The 16,073-nt window shown below is 46.4% G+C and overlaps 2 pseudogenes; both read left to right on the forward strand.

The window, feature by feature from the left end:
- Positions 1 to 1,159: 1,159 nt before the first annotated feature.
- On the forward strand, positions 1,160 to 2,028 carry LOC115833959 (annotated as a pseudogene).
- A 6,202-nt stretch (positions 2,029 to 8,230) lies between these two features.
- LOC115833963 lies at positions 8,231 to 14,260 on the forward strand (annotated as a pseudogene).
- Positions 14,261 to 16,073: the final 1,813 nt, after the last annotated feature.

The following is a 16,073-nucleotide window of genomic DNA, read 5'->3' on the forward strand; positions in this document are numbered from 1 at the left end:
CCTTCGCAGAGGCTGGAGGTGTGGGGTGGAATGGATAGATACTGGTCAAAAGGTACAAAGCCTCATTTATACAAGAGGAATAATAAGGTTTTTTTCTTTGAGATATATTCCAAAACTTGGTGAAAACAGTACATAGTAAAGAATTCTACATTTTAAAAATCACTAAGAGTAAATTTCAAATGCATTCCCCATTAAAAATGACAAGTATTTGAGGTGGTGGATGCTAATTAGCTTGATATAATTATTCCAAATTGTATTCATAAACTGTACCATCACTTTGTACTCCATAAATATACACAACTATGATTTGTCAATTTACAATTTAAAAATAAAAATTAAAGCACAAGAAAACACAACACGTGTGTGTACCTATGCATGTGTGCGTCCATATAAGTGCACACACACCCCCTCGCCTCCGTTACTTTCCAAAATGGACAAATGTGCAATTATTTTGACTTAGGCTCCAAATATCTAATCTGATTCTAATATTTCCTTGCAGAATTATCAGTGGCCACTTGAGAAAGGAAGGGCTAGCTGGCAGACTACATCAGCTCAGGATTTTTAAAAGATGACTTTTTAATTTTGGTGTGTGTGTGTGTGTGTCTGTTTTGTTGTTGTTAATGGGAGTTGGAGGTGATGTTCATCAGCAATGGAAATGAAGTCTGGTGGTCAATGCTTCCACACTGTCTAAACCCTGCAGCTGAAAATAATGGGCGTTATTCATCTGTAAACTATGTTTATATGGTCTTTACATTCATAATTCTCTATATCTTGTGCTGTCTGATATAGGAGAATTCAGAAGAAATTCTCATAAAGCAAGTTGCCTCTTTAAGAGTTATCAGGGCCGGGCGCGGTGGCTCAAGCCTGTAATCCTAGAACTTTGGGAGGCCGAGGGGGGCGGATCACCAGGTCAGGAGATCGAGACCATCCTGGCTAACACGGTGAAACCCCGACTCTACTAAAAATACAAAAAAATTAGCCGGGCGTGGTGGCCGGCGCCTGTAGTCCCAGCTACTCGGGAGGCTGAGGCAGGAGAATGGCGTGAACCCGGGAGGCGGAGCTTGCCGTGAGCCGAGATCGCGCCACTGCACTCCAGCCTGGGGACAGAGCGAGACTCTGTCTCAAAAAAAAAAAAAAAAAAAAAAAAAAAAAAAAAAAGAGTGATCAGGCCAGAGCTGGTGGAACGCTCGGGGTTCCGGGCGGCGAAGCAGAGGAGGAGGCAGGCGGTGGCCCTGGTGGCTCCCCGCCACAGACGGTGCGCGGCCCGGCCCATCTGGCGAACTCGCGGTGGTCGCGCGGCCTCGGGCGCCGCCGACCCCGGGCCCCTCCGCCGCCGCCATGGCTCGGCCGCTAGTGCCCAGCTCGCAGAAGGCGCTGCTGCTGGAGCTCAAGGGGCTGCAGGAAGAGCCGGTCGAGGGCTTCCGCGTGACACTGCTGGACGAGGGCGACCTATACAACTGGGAGGTGGCCATCTTCGGGCCCAACACCTACTACGAGGGCGGCTACTACAAGGCGCGCCTCAAGTTCCCCATCGACTACCCATACTCTCCACCGGCCTTTCGGTTCCTAACCAAGATGTGGCACCCTAACATCTACGAGACGGGGACGTGTGTATCTCCATCCTCCACTCCCCGGTAGACGACCCGCAGAGCAGGGAGCTGCCCTCAGAGAGGTGGAACCCCACGCAGAACGTCAGGACCATCCTCCTGAGTGTGATCTCCCTCCTGAACGAGCCCAACACCTTCTCGCCCGCCAACGTGGACGCCTCCGTGAGGTACAGGAAGTGGAAAGAGAGCAAGGGGAAGGATCGGGAGTACACAGACATCATCCCGTGAGGGCGGGCGGGGGCGTCACGGGAGGAGAGAGTCAGATCCGGCCTGCACCCCAGCCCCTGGTCCCACGGCCGCCCAGCCCCACCATCCTGGTGAGGGTGGCGGAGCTTCCTGGTGCCCATTTACAGGGTGCCAGTCACAGACGGAGGCCGGGCCGAGTGGCGGAAGGTCCAGCCAGGTTCAAGCCCAGCTTCTTGCCCCTTTTCCTCTTTTTTTTTTTTTTTTTTTTTTTTTTTTTTTTTGAGACAGAGTCTGGCTCTGTCACCCAGGCTGGAGTGCAGTGGCGCGATCTTGGCTCACTGCAAGCTCAGCCTCCCGGGTTCACGCCATTCTCCTGCCTCAGCCTCCCGAGTAGCTGGGACTACAGGCACCCGCCACCGCGCCCGGCTAATTTTTTGTATTTTTAGTAGAGACGGGGTTTCACCGTGTTAGCCAGGCTGGTCTCGATTTCCTGACCTCATGATCCGCCCGCCTCGGCCTCCCAAAGAGCTGAGATTACAGGCGCGACCCACTGCGCCCGTCCTTTTTTTTTTTTTGGAGACAGAGTTTTACTCTGTCGCCCAGGCTGCAGTGCAGTGGGGCGATCTCAGCTCACTGCAGCCTCCACTTCCTGGGTTCGAGCAGTTCTCCCCCTTCATTCTCCGAGTAGCTGGGATTACAGGTGCCCACTACCACGCCCAGCTAATTTTTGTAATTTTTAGTAGAGGTGGGATTTCACCATCTTAGCCAGGCTGGTCTCAAACTCCCGACCTCAGGTGATCTCCCCGCCTCGGCCTCCCAAAGTGCTGGGATGACAGGCGTCAGCCACTACACCTGGCCTGGTGGTTAATGTTTTCATAGATTCTTCCAGGCTTTTCAGTTTAACGCATGTCCGTGCTTTAATGAAGAAAAGGGGTCGTGCTGTGTGTGCCCAGTGACTGACTGTTAGTCAGGGAACATGTGTCCATGCTTTAATGAAGAAAAGGGGTCGTGCTGTGTGTGCCCAGTGATTGACTGTTAGGGGTGTTGGCCTTCCTCGTGTCCGGAATGCGTCCCTGCAGGCTCTTGGCCTGGCGAGCTCTGGGTATGGCTGTGCAGCCGCCTCCCGGCGCCTTCTGTACCTGCGGTCCACTTCGCCTGCGTGGCTGTGTGTGGTGACCCATGGCTCTCCCTCTCCTCCCGTCGCCCTCGTGCCCCAGAGCTGAGCCCCACAGCCCCTTCTCTTGGGTGCCTGTGTTCACATGAATGTGTAAACACGTGCGTGTCTGTGTACAAACACGAGGCTTTCTTGACGGGTTGACAGCCTTAACGGTTCCTGCTCGTCTTGTTACGTAGAGGCCCTTCCTATCCATTTTTTTTTTTCTCAGAGTGAAATTGCATAGATTTCCTCACAGAGGCCTCACCTACATTTGTTGGTATTTTGTATAAGCAGAATCTTAAAAACAATCTTTAAAATATTGCACACATAAAAAAAAGAGTTATCAGTCACGTTTCACTAGAAAAGTGTAAAACACAAAGTTACAATAAAATGACACTATGGGGAGATAAATTCGACAGAGACAGCTGATATATATGAGGTTGTAAACAAAAGGAAAAACCGGGCTTTAGCATGGATTTGTTCTGTTGGTGTAAAGAAAGAAAGAAAAAAGTAAATCAAATTCTACTTTGTTGTTTATTTGGAAAGGATTTATCTTATCTTGAAAAGTACTACATTTTGTTGACTTCTAAGCTCATTACTTTCTGAAGAGCTCATGATAGTTCTTATTCATTTAGTATATTCAAATACAACACTTTATCTCACAATCGTTGAGGGGGTACAAATGTAAGTCTTCAAAGAATGATATAATCATTAGAAATACATCAAGGAATAAGTACAATAAGGCAAGTAAATTTACTGATGTCCCATCAGAGATAAGTGGGACATTGCAAATTAACAACAATGGAGGAACAAACCACAGTTTATTTTCTTACTTTATGAGACATCCTTTTTGAATTTTTAAAAATTATAGAGAAGTATCTTTAAGTTGGTGTAGATGCTTAGTTATTCAAAAGGAACTTACAAAAATTTGAAGCAGCCCACTTCATTATTTTTCACAATAATAACCAATATGAAACTTTTCCTGGAAGACTAAAATCTTACCACAAAAAAATTAAGCAAAAACATTGGGCACTTCTTATATAAATACAGTCTATTTTGAAATGGTATGTTTTTTAATTTTTACAAACATTTTCACTTTCAGATAATTTCACATGTGCATATAAGTTGACAAAATACACAAAGAACTCCCATATACCTACCCTTTACCCAGGTTTATCAATTGTTAACATTTCATCACACTTGTTTATTCTACACAGGTATTGATATAGATATACACACACTTTTTTCTGAATTATCTAAGAGCAAGATGCAGACAGTATGCCCCTTTATTTCTCTACAGTAGTGTAGATTTCCTAGGAACAAAGTCATTCCTTAAAGGAGGAAATTTAGTGAAGCTTTCTGCACTAAATGACATTCTGAGCCAGCTGATTTGGCCTTGTGACCAGTATGAGGGACTATTTAACTTTGTATTTTTTTTATATCCTTCTTTCTTTACACCCAGTTATATTGTTTTCCATTTCGTTTACTCGCATAAATGTCAGATTTGGTCATGTGATTTATCAAGTTTATCAGAATATCAACTTGAATCTTTTCTTTTCTCTAACATTTATCTAAATATCTCAGGACAATCCCATCCTTCCTTCTCTCTTTTATTCCATTTGCAAAGTTAAAAAAAAAGCCTCAATTATGGCATTTCAGTATTCATAGTAGTACAGGTAATACATTTATATCACGGAAAAGAAACGCATTTTAGGCCAGGCACGGTGGCTCACGCCTTTAATCCCAGTACTTTGGGAGGCCAAGGCGAGCGGATCATGAGGTCAGGAGATGGAGACCATCCTGGCCAACATGGTGAAACCCCGTCTCTACTAAAAATACAAAAATTAGCTGGACATGGTGGTGGGCGCCTGTAGTCCCAGCTACTCGGGAGGCTGAGGCAGGAGAATTGCTTGAACCTGGAAGGCAGAGGTTGCCGTGAGCCGAGATCGCGCTACTGCACTCCAGCCTGGTGACAGAGCGAGATTGTGTGTCGAAAAAAAATGCATTTTAAAGGTAAGGAGACATAAAATAGAATTTGTACACCAAATTCTTAACTTATGACTGTTTTTAAAGGATAATTTGAAAGTTATTCCAACCTACCAAAAAAAAAATTATTTTTAATTAGCCAGGCATGGTGGCACGCACCTGTAGTTCCAGCTACTCAGGAGGCTAAGGTCAGAGGATAGCTTGAACATGAAACTTCAAGACTGTAGTGAGCCATGGTCATGCCACTGCACTCCAGCCTGGGCAACAGGGTAAGACCATGTCTCAATAAACAAACAAACAAACAAACAAATAAATAAATAACAAAGTATTCCATTCAACATTTTTACTTACGTAATGCTCAACGTTTGGTTTTTCTTTTATGTTGTATTTTCTAGACCAAATTCACATATAGTATAAAGTAGAAGAAACTAATGATTAAATTCATTGCTTGTAACTGTATTCAGTTTCTTATTTTCATCATCATTTGTTTAGAAACTTTTTTTTCTTTTTTGAGACGGAGTCTCGCTCTGTCGCCCAGGCTGGAGTGCAGTGGCGGGATCTCAGCTCACTGAAAGCTCCGCCTCCCAGGTTCACACCATTCTCCTGCCTCAGCCTCCTGAGTACCTGGGACTACAGGTGCCCGCCACCACGCCCAGCTAATTTTTTGTGTTTTTATTAGAGACAGGGTTTCACCGTGTTAGCCAGGATGGTCTCGATCTTCTGACCTCGTGATCTGCCTGCCTCGGCCTCCCAAAGTGCTGGGATTACAGGTGTGAGCCACTGCCCTGGTCTGTTTAGAACTATTTTTAAAGAATTATTGCACTTCTCTTCGGATAGAACAACAAAAATACATTTTAAGAACATATATTTATATGTATAAAAATATAAAATTTTGAAAAGTTGAATATTTCAAGCCAATTATGTAGATGTCCTTGTCCTTCTCTGAGCTGCTGACAGCTCACATTCCATGAAGCGGGATGGGTCTCACAGGGCCTGTCAGGATGCAGGCTGCGACGTGAAGGCCACTCAACACTCACAGGATTGGATGGGTTTGTGAAGGAATTTGGGGTTAGCCTTAGCCCCTTAACATTTCCTTTGAGTAACATCAGTGCTTTTGACATTTGGCTTTACTGCATAAAACTGTAAGTGTATGCAGAGATGTATGTTTCTGAATAAATCACAAAATTGACAAGCAACTGCCATGCATTGTTTTTTGTATCATAGCTAACTGATAACGTACAGACTGCAACATTTACTTATTCAAATACTTTACAGATCTGGTATTTTTTTTTGCTTGTACTTCCCAGGAATTTGACATCAGAGACATATTCTATTATTTCCATATCTATTGAAATGAACTCAAATCAAAAATGAGGATGTTTCATTATACATTTAAAATGTGAGTTTTCCCATTTAAAGTCATGCAAACTGAGGTTAGTATGAAAAAGATTTACAATTGTGCAGAATGAATCACTGAAAAATTAGTTTATTCTAAAGATCATATATTCAGAGTAAATATATTTAAATTTTATTACTTTCAGAGTAAATATATTTAAATTTTATTCGATTTCCTCTTTGTCAGCAAATTAGTTAATAACATTACTGATATCTTAGATGTTTGTGGACACAAAGAGAATAGAGGTAAAAATCATGACCCTCAAGGAGCTCAAAATCCTAAGATTTTTATGGGCAGCCCCAGAGGTATAAAATTCAAAAGGACATTACTTCTCCATTTCTGATTAGGTACGTGATGTTCTGGGATTATGCATGACTCTTGGATACTTGAGAGTAATAATGACAGTGATGTCTGAATTAACATAGTTCAACTTTTATAATAATTATGGCCTTCAGCCATGTGAAGTTTGTGGAGCACTGAGATTTCTTGGGGCGATTTTGTAACAGCTAATTCTTAACAGCAATGTTATTTCAGGCTTTTTGGCTGTTCCCTGTTACAACTGCTGATCTTTTATTCCCATAATGGTACAGAATTCTTTGAGAAAAATAAATTCATCTTTTCATTCATTCAAGGGAAAAATTGTCACCACAAGCCTATGGCTATACTGTTCTCCATCATTTAAAGAATAAAAGGAATAATCTGACTGAAATTGATTATCTAAGCTTATATATGGTTTTGATACAATGGTTAACATGTGCATTTTTAACAAGTGATATGGTTTGGCTGCAACATTTACTTATTCAAATACTTTTAAAGATCTGGTTTTTTTTTTTTTTTTTTTGACTGTACTTCCCAGGAATTTGATGTCAGACGCATTTTCTATTATTTCCATATCTATTGAAATGAACTTAAATTTAAAAAGGGGATGTTTCATTACACACTTATTAATGTGTGTAATTAAGCTGGAAGCCATTATCCTCAGCAAACCAACACAGGAACAGAAAATCAAATATCACGTGTTCTCACTTACAAGTGGGAGCTGAACAATGAGAACATATGGACAGAGGGAGGGGAAAAACACACCCTGGCACCTGTCAGGGGAGGGCTGGTGGTAGAGAGAGCTTCAGGAAAATAACTAATGCGTGCTGGGTTTAATACCTAAGTGATGGGTTGATAGGTGCAGCAAATCACCATGGTACACATTTGCCTATGTGAGAAAACTGCATGTCCTTCACATGCATCCTGAAACTTAAAATAAAATGAATACATAAGTACATAAAATTTTAAAAGTTAAAAAAAATCTTAATTGTATGTGGGTAGGTCCCTTTGATTGAAAGTCAGATAGAAACAATTTTTTAAAACTTACTATTCAATATTTGCAAAACTAAATAAGAGTAAAAGAAATTTACATTTTGTCTCTGTATTGATACAAGACAAAAACATTGTGTGGGAAAGCTGGAGTTGAGGACGAACGAGATTGTGAGAATAAAAATCCCTGGTACATAGCCAAAATTTCAGAACTTCAGATTTTCAAGGGCTATAAAATAGGTAACTTCAAGCCACCGTCTCCAATAGATAAAAGGAACCAGGTAATATCTATGTCCCAGGGAGAAAGAATAGAAAATTGGCTGAGTTCTATCACTGACAAAACTTAGTGGGAAGGAGGGATGTGGAAGGTGGGAGGGTGGGGGGATCCCCGGCTTGGGGGGTGGAGAGGGGCTGTGCTTTAGCCTCCCACTCCTCCTGCCCCTCCCCCTCCCTCTGCACCTCCCCGCCCTCTGCCCCCTCCCATCACCCCTCCCCCTCCCACTGCCCCTCCCCAACAAAGGAGCCCTTTGTGATGTCAAGGCCCCAGCTCTGTGACACAGGCCTGGGCCCCAGTCCCTGGTCTCCACCGGGATGCCCAGAGCTCAGTTGCTTGAAAGCAATGCACCTATTCACATGGAGAATCTTCCCTTTCCTTTAAAATTACTTAGCGCCTCATCGCTGAACGCCCCCAGCCCCACACCATGGGTGTTGGATATCCTCCTCACCTTGGTGTTTGCCCTGGGGTTATTCTTCCTATTACTCCCCTACTTCTCTTACCTCCGTTGTGACGACCCCCCCTCACCATCGCCTGGGAAGAGAAAGGTAAGGAGCCCTCAGTTCAAAGCCACAGAGCTTGATTCTCTCCTTTCTTTTTATTATTAGTTCCACTTTTCCAAATCCAGTGGAGAGACTTCTGCGATGGGAAGTCTCAGAAGAGACCAGAACATCATGCTTCCAGGGAGAGGCAGGGCAGCCAGGGCTTGGTAGGGGTAGATTGTGTACTGGGATTTCCATCCCAAGCTCTCAGTCCATCTGTGGGGGAGTGCAGGAGGCATCAAGGCAAAATCAAGCCCCTGGACTCAGCCCCAGGACCGGTCATGAGACTGGGGAGGTCCCTGTCGGAGACAAGGCCCTGAGCCCTGGCTCATCAGCCACTTTCTGGGGCAGGTGGCTCGGGGCCCACCCTCCTCTGTGTGGGGTGAACTGGGGCCTGTGCTGGGCCCCCGAGGGCCTCCCACCGGGGCCTGACATCTCCTCTGGTCTCCTGGGAAGCAGAATCCTACCTGACGGCTCAGCAGTTCCTGCGGGCCTGAGCCTGGGTGTTCCTGGAGAGGAGGAACAGGGACTGACGGTGTCCGTGGTGGACCTCATATTGAAAATCCCCGTGTGTGTGTGTGCTATTTTTACTTTATTTTATTTATTATTTTTTTGAGACGGAGTCTCGCTCTGTCGTGCAGGCTGCAGTGAAATGGAGAGATATTGGCTCACTGCAACCTCTGCTTCCCGAGTTCAAGCTATTCTCCTGTCTTAGTCTCCTGAGTAGCTGGGATTACAGGTGCCCGCCACCACGCCTGGCTAATTTTTGTATTTGTAGTAGAGATGAGGTCTCACCATGCCCAGGCTGGTCTCAAACTCCTGACCTGAGGTGATCCACCCGCCTCGGCCTCCCAAAGGGCTCGGATTACAGGCGTGAGCCACCGCGCCTGGCCCCCTCTTCCTGTTTTTCTAAGAAGAAAAGGAGTTTGTCATCCATTTAAACATGAGTGGGAGGAAGCACACAGAGCTCCCTGAGCAAGACTAAGACAGCCAGGCGGTTCGTGAGTGCAGCATGCTGCGGCTGGGCTGGGGGCGGAGAGGGAGAGCCGGTCCTAGCTCCTCGCCGTTTCTTGTCTCCCAGCGTCATCTTGTCTCCCCACGTCATCGTGTCTCCCAGTGTCCCGTACGGTGGAGGGGGAGGCCCAGAGGCAGGATGAAAAACCACAGTCTGAGAGGTAAGCCTCTGCCAGGGCACACTAGAGTTAATTTGATCTCGTCTGTCCGGAGGGAACTGACTCTGAAGAAGTCAGTTGAAGAAGCCTGAGGTGGGGGCTCCTAGGAAGGAAATCAGAACCCCGGGTCTTCTCAGATTCCATGCCGGAATGAAGCCATGGTGGGCCAGGGACTGGGCATTACCCAGCAGGGGGCAGTGTGTGTGTCCTGGGGAGACCAATGCCTGCCTGGATGCGGAGGGGGGTGAGGGGGCCTCCCGCTCCCTGGGAACAGCTGTTCAACTCTGCTAAGGCTGATAGCTCTTTGAGACCACCCCAGTCCTTTCTCCCCAGAGGGCAGTTGTGAGGACTCTGGGGGTGGGGGGTCCCTGTGTGGAAGCCCTTTGTGAATGGCAAAGCCCCGCCCTCCATGCCTTGCTATTACTATTGGGCCATGTGGCTTTGGACACAGATGTGTGGGTTCCAGGGTCTAATTCTCCATGGTCTTCCCTGAAGAAACAGCCACTCAGCCTCCTGTGAGATCCCAGGCCCCTCCCTCACTGCCCTAACCCGGTCTCCTGATTTCCAGTTTGTAGACAGTGCCCGAGAGGCCTGGAGGAGACTTGGGACCTGCTTTCACACCTGCAGAGGTGAGGCACTTCCCCTTCCCTGCATCCTTCCTACCAGGGCTGGGATGCGACCTCAGGGCCATCGGCAGCCTGGAGCTGACCTGGGATGGGGAGACCTGGGGGAAGAGGATGGGAGTAAAACCCTGGGGCGAGGGGTAGCAGGAGAATCGGGCACTCAGGGTGTGGGGTGGTGGAGGGGCTGTGGCCTGAGCGCCCACTCTGCTCTTCGGCCCCACCTGCTCCTGGCTGCAGCTCATGCCTCCTTTCTCCTGCAGCCTCCTGGGGCCATACCTTGACAAAGGTGGCCTTTCTCAGCTCTCCGGTCCAGACCTCCCAGGTGAGGTGGGCAGAAGAGCACCTGATGGAGCCTCCTGGTCCTCTCATGAGCCTATGGCAGATGCTGCTCCCATTCTCTCCCCAGTAGCTTCCCCGGATCCTCGAGCCAAGCATCCTCAGGATCTGGCCTCCACCCCATCACCAGGCCCAAGGACCACCTCAGTCTCCTCCCTAAGTGCCTCCCAGCCACCAGAACCTTCCCTTCCCCTAGAACAGCCCTCACCCGAGCCACCTGCACTTTTCCCTCACCCACCACACACGCCTGATCCTCTGGCCTGCTCTCCGCCTCCTCTGAAAGGCTTCCCTGCTCCCCCCCTGCGGGGCTCCACACTGATGACTCCATCCCTGAGGGGGCACTTCCACTGGGCACCGTCCCTCAAAGCTTGTCTCCACATGGAGATTTGGCGGCTTCTGTCCCAGCCATCGCAGGCCTTGACAGCTCAGTCAGTCGTGTTTCTGCCTCCTCCTGGTGGCAGGAGACTACCAGAACCTGGTGCGCCTTCAACTCATCAGTCCAGAAAGATCATCTTTCCCGCCACCCACCAGAGACCTGTCAGATGGAAGCTGGTAGCCCGTTTTTGCTCAGCTCTGATGGCCAGCATGCCGTGGGGATACAAGTCACAGAAAGAGCCAAGGTCAACATTTGGAAAGAAAAAGAAAATGATGGATCATTTACAGACCAAATGACCCCAGAAAAGCACTTAAATTCTTTGGGGAATTTAGTGAAATTGGATGCTGAGCAGGACACCACAACCCCAAAACCATTCTGGAACATGGGAGAGAACTCGAAACAGCTGCCCAGTCTTCAGAAGCTCTCAGATCCTAGGCTGTTGCAGGAGAGTTTTCGGAAGCATTATAGCCAGCTTTTCTGGGGCCTCCCCTCTCTGCACAGCGAGTCCCTGGTGGCTAATGCCTGGGTAACTGACAGGTCTTATACTTTACAGTCTCCTCCTTTCTTGTTCAATGAAATGTCCAATGTCTGCCCAGTTCAAAGGGATACTACACTGTCCCCACTGCCTTTCCAGGCCCAGCCCCTGTCCCATCTGGGGCCCGAGTCCCAACCCTTTATTTCATCCACACCCCAATTCCGGCCCACACCTATGGCTCAGGCCGAGGCTCAGGCCCATCTTCAATCCTCTTTCCCTGTCCTATCTCCTGCTTTTCCACCCCTGATTAAGAACACTGGAGTAGCTTGCCCTGCATCGCAGAACAAAGTGCAAGCTCTCTCCCTACCTGAAACTCAGCACCCTGAATGGCCTTTGTTGAGGAAACAACTAGAAGGTGGGTTAGCTTTACCCTCTAGGGTCCAAAAATCTCAGGACATCCGTAGTGTCTCCACTCCTAACCTTCCCCAGGAAAGCTTGACATCCATTCTGCCTGAGAACTTTCCAGTCAGTCCTGAACTCCAGAGACAACCGGAGCAACACATAAAAAAGTGGATCATCCAACACTGGGGCAACCTGGGAAGGATCCAAGAGTCTCCAGATCTGATGCAGCTTGGGGACGAATCGCCAGGGACAAGTCAGGCCAAGGGCAAACCCAGGCCCTGGCAGTCCTCCATGTCCACAGGCGAAAGCAGCAAGGAGGCACAGAAGGTGAAGTTCCAGCTAGAGAAGGACCCGTGCCCACATCTGGGGCAAATTCTGGGGCAGACCCCACAAAATCTATCCAGGGGCATGGAAAGCTTCCCAGGGAAGGTTCTGGGGGCCACCTCTGAGGAGTCGGAAAGGATCTTGAGGAAGCCCTTGAGGAGTGACTCGGGAAGTGATTTACTAAGATGCACAGAGAGGAATCGTATAGAAAACCTCCTGAAAGCCCACATAGGCAGGAGGTTGAGCCAGACCAACGAGGGCTTGGTCCCCCTGACTGTGCGTCGATCCTGGCTTGCTGCCAACCAGGCTTTTCCCGTGCCCAACACCCACGTGAAAACCAGCAATCTAGCAGCCCCGGAAAGTGGGAAAGCCTGTGTGAACACAGCCCAGGTGCTTTCCTTCCTCGAGCCGTGTGCTCAGCAGGTGCTGGGAGCCCACATTGTGAGGTTACGGGCCAAACACAGGTGGGGTCTACCCCTCACGGTCCTCAAGCCCATTCGGTGCTTTAAACTGGAAAAGGTTTCATCCTTGTCCCTTACACAGCTTGCCGGTCCCTCCTCAGCCACCTGTGAATCTGGGGCTGGCTCAAAAGTTGAGGTGGCCACGTCCCTTAGAAAGCCACCAATGGCAAGTCTGAGAAAGCAGGTGCTGACCAAAGCATCTGTTCACATGCCAGAGAGTCTTCTGGCCTCCTCACCTGCATGTGAGCAGTTCCCGATGGTCCCACGAGGGATGCCATCTTGGAATGGTCATGGGCCCTTGAAGGCTCCTTCAGCTGGACAGGAGGGCAGGTGGCCATCTAAGCCCCTCACATGCAGCCTCACAGGCAGCACCCAGCAGAGCAGGAGCTTAGGAGCCCAATCTTCAAAGGCTGGAGAGACCAGGCAGGCAGTGCCACAACCCAGAGTCCCCTTGGGAACCTGTAGGCTGGCAAACCTCCAAGCCACAAGTGAGGATGTGCGTGGTTTTGAGGCTCCAGGGACCAGCAAAAGCTCTCTACTCCCTACAGTGTCTGTCTCCCAAGATCCAAGAAAGCTGTGCCTTAGGGAGGAGGTTGTTAGTGAATTTGAGCCTGGAATGGCCACGAAGTCAGAGACCCAGCCTCAAGTTTCTGCCGCTGTTGTGCTCCTTCCAGATGGGCAAGCATCTGTTCTGCCCCATCCTTCAGAGAATTTGGCTTCTCAGGTGCCCCAGGGCCATCTCCAGAGCATGCCTACTGGGAACATGGGGGCTTCCCTGGAGCTACGTGACTTCACGGCAGCCAGAAGGAGCAACCTGGGGCACAAGGAGATCAAGAACCCAAACTGTCAAGGCTCATGTGAGAGCCAAAGCGTGATGTTTCCCTCTACTCACAAGAGTGAGAACTCTAGGAAGCCCTACGAGGGCTTAGAAAAACATGAAAATTTAGAAAAACATGAAGAGGGGCTTGAAGGATTGAGGACTCCTCAAGTTACCCCAGTCAGGAAAACAGAAGACACCCATCAGGATGCAGGCATCCAGCTACTGCCATCCAAGAAACAGCCTCCTTCAGTAAGCCACTTTGGAGAAAACATCAAGAAATTTTTTCAGTGGGCTTTTTCAAAGAAAAAAAGTAAGCCAGCACCAGTCACTGCTGAGAGTCAAAAAACAGTAAAAAAGAGATCACGTGTGTACAGCAGCAGTGCTGAAGCTCAGGAGCTCATGACAGCAGTTGGACACATACTGGAGAAGAAAATGTCACCTTGCCATGCGCAGCATGCCTCGAAGGTAAATCAGCACAAACGGGAGTTTCAAGCCCCCGTCTGTGGGGTTCCCTGCAACCACAGGCACCTCTTCTACTCAGAACACAGCAGAATGCTGAGCTATGCAGCCAGCAGTCAACAAGCCACTCTCAAGAGCCAGGGTTGTCCCAACAGAGAGAGGCAAATCAGAGATCAGCAGCCCTTGAAAAGTGTCCGGTGCAACAATGAACAATGAGGCCTGCGACATCCCCAATTCTTGCTCCCCAAGAAAGCTGTATCCCCAGTCAGTCCCCCTCAGCACCGGCCAAAGACACCCGGTGCCTCCAGCCACCATCACCACTGTCCAAGGCACTGTCTTCTTTGGGAAGGTATCTGATTTGGTCAGTCACAAATTCTTTTTAGCCTTCCCTAGAGAAAAACAAATCCCCAAGAAAAAATTCACTCTGTAGAGAAAAAATATTTTTTCTCATGTTAGTACATGCAGAACATTTAATGTTCCACAATATATATGGTTTTTTATTCATAAGAGGGTGATGGCTTTTATTTGTGCCGTGCTTGGTGTGAGCTTGGTTTCTGGAAGCGACAGGACATGGAGGGATGCTGACAGTGGTGCTGTAAGCCCACCTTCACCCTGAGTTCCTTCACTGAACCTTAGGGTTCCGTAATACTGTCTTTACACAAACAACAAAAAACTCTAAAAACAAGATGAGAAAAACCTATGAAGAATATTTATTACAGTATTACTTATAATAGCCAAAAAGTAAAAACAACCCCAATGTTAATTAACTGATGAATGGATAAACACAATATGGTGTATCATATCATATATGTAATATCATGTTATTGACCAACAAAAGTAATGAAGTACTGACATATGCTGCAACCTGGGTGAAAATATTATATTCTTGTAAATATCATGCTGCGTAAAAGAAACCAGAACCAAAGAGTGCATTTTGTATTATTCCATTTATATAAAATCTCCCAAACAGGCAAGTTTAGACAGTGGTTGCCTAATGATGTAAAGTGGAGGAGGAATGGGAAGTGACTGCTAATGGGTACTGAGACTATTTTGAGGGTACCAAAAATGTTATAAAATTAAACTTTGGTGATGATTGAACAACTGAATGAATATATTAATATGTATGAAACATTTTAAGTGAGTAAATTACACAAAATTTAAATTATGGCTAAACAAAGCTGTTTTTAAAAAGTGTACCAGCAGCATAAAATTAGTTATAAATTAATCAGGATTAAACAGTGCTCATCTTGATTAAGCTTATAATGGATGATGATTATTTTACTTGTTTTATTCTATAGTAAACAGTTTTAGATTCAGTGATTAAACAAAGGACTACCTTTACACTCTCCTTATTTTTTAAGTAAAGGAGAAACATTATTAAAAAGTGTATAAACGGGTTCATGTTTATGTTAACTATCTTACCCTTCCTTCTTTTTTACTTCCAATTACTTTAGTTATATTTTGGGTTCTATTTGATAATTGTCCATGGAATCTGTTAATCATTCTTTAAAGGAAAGAGGAAGTGGGTAGGGAATAAAGTATGGAGCCATCTAAAAAGGAAAAGATCTGGGAAGATGTTGTGCTGATTTAATGTTAAGAAATGTTGGGAAAGTCAACCCTTGATGTCTTGGTTTTTATTTTAGAAATATTATTTTGTTGACAATATAATAAAGTGCATACAACTGATTTAAAATAAAAATAAAGTATATGAAAATATGTAAGATGCAGCTGAAGCAGAGGTGAGAGGAAAATTTTTATGACTAAATGTTTGTATTAGAAGTGATAAAGGCCTCAACCAACTAAATTCCTACCTCAAACAACAAACAAACAAAAACAAGAAATAAAAAGAGCAAACCTAGTAGTTTTTTTTTTGTGTAGGTTGGAATGAATGTGAGAGACAGAAGACATGAAGAGCAGAAGAGAAAGGACAAGGTCAAAGGTGGCACTGGGGTTTTAAATACAGGAAATTGGGACGATGAACCAGCAGCCTTAGCAAGATACAGAAGAAAAAAGAGATTTAGGAAAAACGTAGTATGGGTCAGCCGGATTTGGGGATGCTGATGCCATAACCAACTATAACCAATGGAAGATGATTTAACACAGTTGTAAGTATCTTGAAGCCAACGGTCTTTTAGATGAGAAACAGTCTTTCATTTTCAAATTTAAAACT

This window comes from Nomascus leucogenys, unplaced genomic scaffold (assembly GCF_006542625.1).
Source record: "Nomascus leucogenys isolate Asia unplaced genomic scaffold, Asia_NLE_v1 000955F_66520_qpd_obj, whole genome shotgun sequence".
Lineage (NCBI taxonomy): Eukaryota > Metazoa > Chordata > Mammalia > Primates > Hylobatidae > Nomascus > Nomascus leucogenys.